Source organism: Symphalangus syndactylus, chromosome Y, assembly GCF_028878055.3.
Source record: "Symphalangus syndactylus isolate Jambi chromosome Y, NHGRI_mSymSyn1-v2.1_pri, whole genome shotgun sequence".
NCBI classification, from domain to species: domain Eukaryota; kingdom Metazoa; phylum Chordata; class Mammalia; order Primates; family Hylobatidae; genus Symphalangus; species Symphalangus syndactylus.
The window spans coordinates 28,168,652-28,176,584 of NC_072448.2; positions in this window are offsets into that span (position 1 = coordinate 28,168,652).

Genomic DNA, 7,933 nt, shown 5'->3' on the forward strand with positions numbered 1-7,933 from the left:
ACGCTACCTGACTTCAAACTATACTACAAGGCTACGTTAACCAAAACAGCGTGGTACTGGTACCACAACAGAGACATAGATCAATGGAACAGAACAGAGCCCTCAGAAATAATGCCGCATATCTACAACTGTCTGATCTTTGACAGCCTGACAAAAACAAGCAATGGGGAAAGGATTCCCTATTTAATAAATGGTGCTGGGAAAACTGGCTAGCCATATGTAGAAAGCTGAAGCTGGATCCCTTCCTTACACCTTACACAAAAATTAATTCAAGATGGTTTAAAGACTTACATGTTAGACCTAAAACTGTAAAAACCCTAGAAGAAAGCCTAGGCAATACCATTCAGGACATAGGCATGGGCAATGACTTCATGTCTAAAACACCAAAAGCAACGGCAACAAAAGCCAAAATTGACAAATGGGATCTAATTAAACTAAAGAGCTTCTGCACAGCAAAAGAAACTACCATCAGAGTGAACAGGCAATCTACAGAATGGGAGAAAATTTTTGCAACCTACTCATCTGACAAAGGGCTAATATCCAGAATCTACAATGAACTCAAACAAATTTACAAGAAAAAAACAAACAACCCCATCAAAAAGTGGGCAAAGGACATGAGCAGACACTTCTCAAAAGAAGACATTTATGCAGCCAAAAAACAAATGAAAAAATGCTCTTCATCACTGGCCATCAGAGAAATGCAAATCAAAACCACAATGAGATACCATCTCACACCAGTTAGAATGGCAGTCATTAAAAAGTCAGGAAACAACAGGTGCTGGAGAGGATGTGGAGAAATAGGAACACTTTTACACTGTTGGTGGGACTGTAAACTAGTTCAACCATTGTGGAAGTGAGTGTGGCGATTCCTCAGGGATCTAGTACTAGAAATACCATTTGACCCAGCCATCCCATTGATGGGTATATACCCAAAGGACTATAAATCATGCTGCTATAAAGACATATGCACACGTATTTTTGTTGTGGCACTATTTACAATAGCAAAGACTTGGAACCAACCCAAATGTCCAACAACGATAGACTGGATTAAGAAAATGTGGCACATATACACCATGGAATACTATGCAGCCATAAAAAATGATGAGTTCTTGTCCTTTGTAGGGACATGGATGAAACTGGAAAACATCATTCTCAGTAAACTATCGCAAGAACAAAAAACCAAACACTGCATGTTCTCACTCATATGTGGGAATTGAACAATGAGAACTCATGGACACAGGAAGGGGAACATCACACTCCGGGGACTGTTGTGGGGTGGGGTGAGGGGGGAGGGACAGCATTAGGAGATATACCTAATGCTAAATTATGAGTTAATGGGTGCAGCAAACCAACACGGCACATGGATACACATGTAACAAACCTGCACATTGTGCACATGTACCCTAAAACCTAAACTATAATAATTTAAAAAATAATAATAAAATAAAATCATTCCATGGTTTTTTTAAAATACATTATCATTACAATAGAGTCTTTCCTCATCTGCCTCCTTCTTATTTTTTATTTCTCAAAGCTTGTCTTCTGCTACTCTTCATATTCTTCTATGCTAAAATCTACTTCCATAGATCCATTGTCTATCTTAATTGTAGTAATTATTATACCATAATTTTTACTCAGTTCACTTGTCCTCCTCTATAAGGTCCCTACAGTAGAGACTCCTCTTTTCTGTAGGCATGATGGAGGGAACATGTGTTATAGAGGTATATAGATCTAGGTTCCAGTCCTGGTTTTTCCTTTTACTACTAGCCTGGACTAAGATGGTCAGCCAAGTTGGTTTTGTTGAAAAAGAGGGGAGAATGATGGAACAGTCGTCCAGTCAGGGACTAAGGAGATTTGCAGCCTGCACATATCTAGGTGTGGTTACATGATTACTGATTATAATTGTCTTTGGAATTAATGTACATCACTTCCTTGGAGGCTTTAAGAAGCGGGTGCCTTCTCTATGCTTTCCTTTCCTTCTCTTGCTAGCTGAAAATGATTATGAGCCTGTAAATTGTGGAAAGGACCTTGTCTCTGAATCACTGCATACAGGAGAGCTGTCTGATGATCAGGGATCCTTCAGCTTGGACTGTCACATATAAATGACAGATACTTCGTTTTGTGTTTATTTCTTGCTTATATTCATAATAATTTATTTTGTGATATTATCTCCATAGATGGCCATCAGCAATTTCTTCACTTTTTTTTTTTTTTTTTTTTTTTTTTTGAGATGGAGTCTTGCTCTGTTGCCCAGGCGGGAGTGCAGTGGCACAATCTCGGCTCACTGCAAGCTCCGCCTCCCGGGTTCACGCCATTCTCCTGCCTCAGCCTCTCCGAGTAGCTGGGACTACAGGCGCCCGCCACCACGCCCGGCTAGTTTTTTTTGTATTTTTAGTAGAGACGGGGTTTCACCGTGGTCTCGATCTCCTGACCTCGTGATCCGCCCGCCTCGGCCTCCCAAAGTGCTGGAATTACACGTGTGAGCCACTGCGCCCGGCAATTTCTTCACTTTTGTATACACTTGTTTCACATCTTGATATTTCACATCAAAGGGTAGAGCTTATTTCCCTATTCTTGAATGTGTTGGCTTTGGTTGGCTTTGACTAATAGGATGCAGCAGAAAAAAAGTGTTCTAAATCAGGACACAAATGGTCTGGCACATTTCACTTCCTGCTTCTTGCAACCCAGACGCCATACTGTGAGAAACCCATGCCATGTGGAGAGACCACATAGAGAAGAAGTGAGGATCTCTGGTTGAGAACTCCAACTGACTTCCTAGACTACAGCCAGGGCAATTTTCTAGTATGCAAAAGAGCCAGCTCAGTCAAACCTTCAGAAAACTGCAGCCCATCAGGGATCACAGGGAGCAGTAGAACCCCCCAATCTACCCACAGAATCATGAGATAATATAAAGTAGCTGTTAATATGTACCAAAGGTAGCTGAAATAGCTAGCTATTTTGCATATTTTGTATATTTTGGCCAGTTAACCATTTGTGCCCAGTTTTTGAGTAGGGAGCATGACCCTAAGTAATACACTTGTTTTGTGACACTGGCACAGTGACTTAACTCCCCTTAGCTCTCATTTTATGATCTATAAAATGGAAGGAAAAAACCCTACTGAATTCATATTGTTGTTATTTTTGAATGAGACAATGATGGAGGGTTCCTTACCCAGTGCCTGGCATATGGTAGGCACTCAATTGAAGCATATTTGAGTTAATATTACTCATTGCTAAGTCATCAGAGAAGTGCTGAATTAGACAGAAAACCATTAATCTCATTTGTATTTTGAAAATTCAAAATGGTAGAATACATCTCAATTCTATACCGTATTCCTTGAAAGTAGATTTAAATTTTGTGATTTTATTTTGGGCTTCTTCAGCCAGCTCCTTTTTCATCCTTACCTTCCTCTCAATATATTTTCTTTTATGAATCCTATTCCTTTTTTTTTTTAATAATGAACCTATTCTTACATCTTTGTGGAAACACTGAGAAGATATTACTATTTTTTGCTTTTCATGTATATATTTTTTCAAATGCATTCTTCTTTTATGTTAGGTGTGGGATTATTCACATATCTCATACATAACTTTCCTACTTACTAATTCACCAAACATTTAGTGTGCACCAACTGTGTGCTAGGCAGTAAATGAAATTTAATTTTCTTCTATACATACCTAATTCCTCACTAGTCATCACTTCTGTTTTTCAGATCAAGGTAAATTATAGTAAAACTATAATTTAAAACAAACTATAGCCCATGGCCCAAATTTGGCCCACTGTCTGTTTTTGTAAATAAAGTTTTATTGGAACATAGCCACTTGCGTTTGTTTTCATATGGTCTAGGGTAGTTTTATGCTTCAATGCCAGAGTTGAATAGTTATGACAGAGTTGACCTAACCCACAAGCCTAAAATATTTACTTCTGGACATTTATAGAAAAAATGTTCCAGCTCTTGATTTGTAGTAATATGAACAGTTTTGGTTGGCATATTTAAGAAATATTAATAAACTAGAGTTAGATATTATAACAATGAAATGTCTGAAAACTATGCTACATGGTAAAGTGCACGGACAATTTTTAGTCTGGAAAAATGAACTTTTAAGGAGTTTATAAAATTAAAAAAAAAACAGATTAGGTTGATGGATGCATACTACTTCCACTGACAAGTGGTTTACTGAAGATTGGAGAAAAAATGAGGAATATATTTAGAAAGGCAACTTGGAGTTCATTGGAAATATGAATACTTTTGGACTCAGTAATTACACTATGAAATTAATCTGAGAGGGATATTTCTATACGTGTAGAAAGAAACACCGTTGGTATGTTGAGGATGTTGACTGGGGCTTTTGTTTATGATAACAGATCTGTGAAACAAGCTTAGCAAATAGAGATGGTTAAATAAAATATGGTGTACACACTCTCTATATATGCTATTTTAATTGAACAGATGTGGCCATTTAAAAGAATGAAGTAGGTCCATATAGTCAGTCCTAGAAAGGTTGTCAAGATATATTATTATTCTCCAGGTCAATATATTACGATTCTACTTTTTAATTGTAAAATATATTATGTAAACATTTGCATATGTAGTTAAGACTAAATTAAACTACATGTGACAGCAAAATCTCAAATTATAGTGGCATAAGCAAGATAGAATTTATTGTCCTGTCAAAGTCTAGTCAGGGAATCCAGGGTTGGGGTAGTGAGAGCATCATGGCATGAGGGTGCCAAGCTCCTTATTTCTTGTTGCTTGGCCTTGGTTGGCATCTGTGTTCCACACAGCACAATGAGGAGCTGGGTAGTGTTCAAGGATATGGTTGATTATAAGTCACTTGTGGATTTAAAAGTTCCCATTGTGCAAAAGAAAAGCATAACTTGGTCACTGTGGAAGCTAAAAGTTGAAGACAAGATAAGAAGGTCATTTGTTAAGAAGGGGTTTTCTAGCAGGAGTTGGTGGGCCACAGAATTTGAAAAATAAGAAGTAAAAAAAGGCTACTAGAGATTCATAGACTAGAGACTAAAGCTAGAAGGAATGTCTGAGATTATCTGATTTGAATCAGTCGTTTTATATCTTTTATTAGAATCTTCAAAGGCTAATAAGAGAAAAAAGAAAAAAAGTTAATATTCTAGAACTTGTGAAAAAAATCTTTAGTGCCCAAAGCATCTTTAAAAAGGATGCATGCTTCTACAGCTTTTTATTTATTTATTTTAGATTATCTAATATATTATTATACTATTATATACATTAGAAAATGTTCATCAAAAAGAAATTAATTAGGATTAACTTGTGTTGAATAAATAATATAAAAATATTATTAATTATGATGATTTCATATTATCTTGAGAAAAATTTACAATTAGGACAAGGTTCACTATTTTATATGCATATGCATATGTGTATGTGCATAGTATACGTATGTACCTATACTATAATTCAAATAGTCTGGTTGATAATTAAGTTGCTTCCCTCCAATTCCCCATCAAGTCTGTTAGGTCATCACTTTTCTCACCTGGATTTGTGGCTGAAGACGAACCTGTATCAAGAGTGGAAGAATTGGTTTTACCAGTTGCCATAGTTCATTTGTGCTTGAATTATTGATATCTACTCAACTCAATTTACTTGCTGCAGTCTTTTAAACTAGGTGCCTATTTTTAAAATTTTAATGTAGTTAAAATTATGTATTTCATGAATCCATGCATTTGTAATAATGGTTACTCTATAACCCACAGGGCCAGTGTGTTGTAATTTGCTGCTATTGAATGAAGAGGGTTCTGCTGTCATTCCCTGCATGCCATGGGATTTCTGTAGTTTTTCCCTGAGGCCACTTCATGTATTGGGTGGAACAAGTCACTCTCTGACATAGGGGCCGAGTGAGGGTATGAAATTTAATGTGTTATAAATATTGTCCAAACTTAATTTCTTACTCTCTCTCTCTCTGTGAGATAAAAATACATAGAAGTAAGTAGTCTAATACTCCATTCTCATATCCTGTAAGGCAACTTGTTCCATCTCTAGAATGAATGCAACAGTTCTTCCAACTATAATCTTAAAATTACAGCTATAGTCTGTGTATCATTTGGAGTTCATCCAAGAAGCAAAACCAGTAGATACATATTTTAAGGGGATTATGATGAGGAATTGGCTTACATAACTGTGCAGCTAGCTAAGCGTGTCCAGAGATCACAGGACAGGTAGTCAGGAAGGGAAGAGCCCCTGGGGCCTGGGTGAATGTTTAACAGGCAGGCAGTCATGAAGGAAGATTCAAGGGAAAGGGGGAGCAATTGCAGCTGCTGGTTGGCGTCTTTGGGTTTAGGGAAGACCTAAGCCATCTTTTGAGAGACTCACAACTGATTGAGTCAGGATCACCCATTTAGGGACTATTATCTTAAAGTCCCTAACTGAGGGGTCCTGACCTAATCAGGATAATCTCTTTATTGATGAACTGAAAGTCCTCTATTGGGGACGTTAAGTGCATCTGCAGAATCCATTTACAATGGTACCTAGATTCATCTTTGGTTGAATACCTGGGAGAAGGTGTGCCTGCCAAAACCCTGCCGCTTCCTCTTCTGTCCTCCAGCTCTTGTGAGACAACATCTCTCGTAGTTCATTCCAACCAGAAACGTACTAGAAAGGGAATTCTGGGGCCTGAAGTTTAGCTTAGCTCAGTCTGTGCCTCATAAAGCTATCACATTCCATTATTACTTCTAACAGATAGTTATCTACCGGGCCAATGCCATCTTACCTTGGGGTTGTGTATTAGCTGTGAGGTCATGCACACTTTCTCTTGTACTTACTGTTCAATGAACTAGTTTTTGCTATTGCGGTTATTAAAAAGCTGTATCATTTTCAGACAACTTTTATTTTGTCAGTGTGTGGCCTTTTTACCCCAAAGTTCTTTAAATAAATATGCTATAAGCAATTTATACTCCAACATTAATATTCCAAGCAGAGACACACTCACCTGCTACTCATCACAACAGGCACTAGTTATAAAATAGTACATGAAATGCCTGGAAATATGCATCTAATATGTTTTCCTTTGTATATGTGACCAAATAAGGAAGATGAAGCAAACATATCCTCTCTGACTATTCAGCCTGATGTAGACATGCACATTTTTTATGTATTTTTAAAGACTGTATTTAGCTTTTATTTTTTCTTCTATTTTTTTTCTGTGCTATAACTTTAAGTGTACTTTGAATGCAAGATACAATAATGAGCCTCCATCCCCGGATCAAAAATTTTGCTGACTAAAATGGTGCATAAGAGCGAATTGACCTTTGAGGTATGCCACCTCATTCCTCCTCTCCATCAGCCATCAGTCACATCCTGCTTTCCTGACTGCAGTAAAACTTTATGATAGTACACTTCAAGCATCTTGTATTTTCTCACAATATTTTTGTACATACTAAATTTATTTTCTTCCAACTTGCATTTTTATTACTTACATAAACTTGTTTTCATTGTTCAGTTATAAAAGTATTTGAATATCTTATGTTCAATGAAATATATGATTCTTCCCATTAAAATAAATGGAAATATTCTTATTTAATTGTTTTTCACTTGGTGGCAGGGTTCTCAGAAATAAATTGAGGTTGGTTAGTGAGGGAAGATTGTATTGCATTTCTATTCATAAATTCTATTTCCTGGGTCAAGTTATCCTTTCTCTGTTTAGTGGTTTTAACTATTTTAAAAAAGGAGCAGTACCTCATAAGGGTGTTATGACAAATGAGACCACACACATAAAGCATTGGCAAGATTTGATAAACAGTAATCCCTCAACCAATATTAGTTTAAAAATAATTCATTTAGGTGAAAACAAATCCTTGGTAAAAAGAATACAATTAAATTTATAAGCCAGAATAATGAAATATTTTATTGTTTACAAATGGAAGCATTCAGTGCTGAGGGTGGCTTTTTCTTATGGA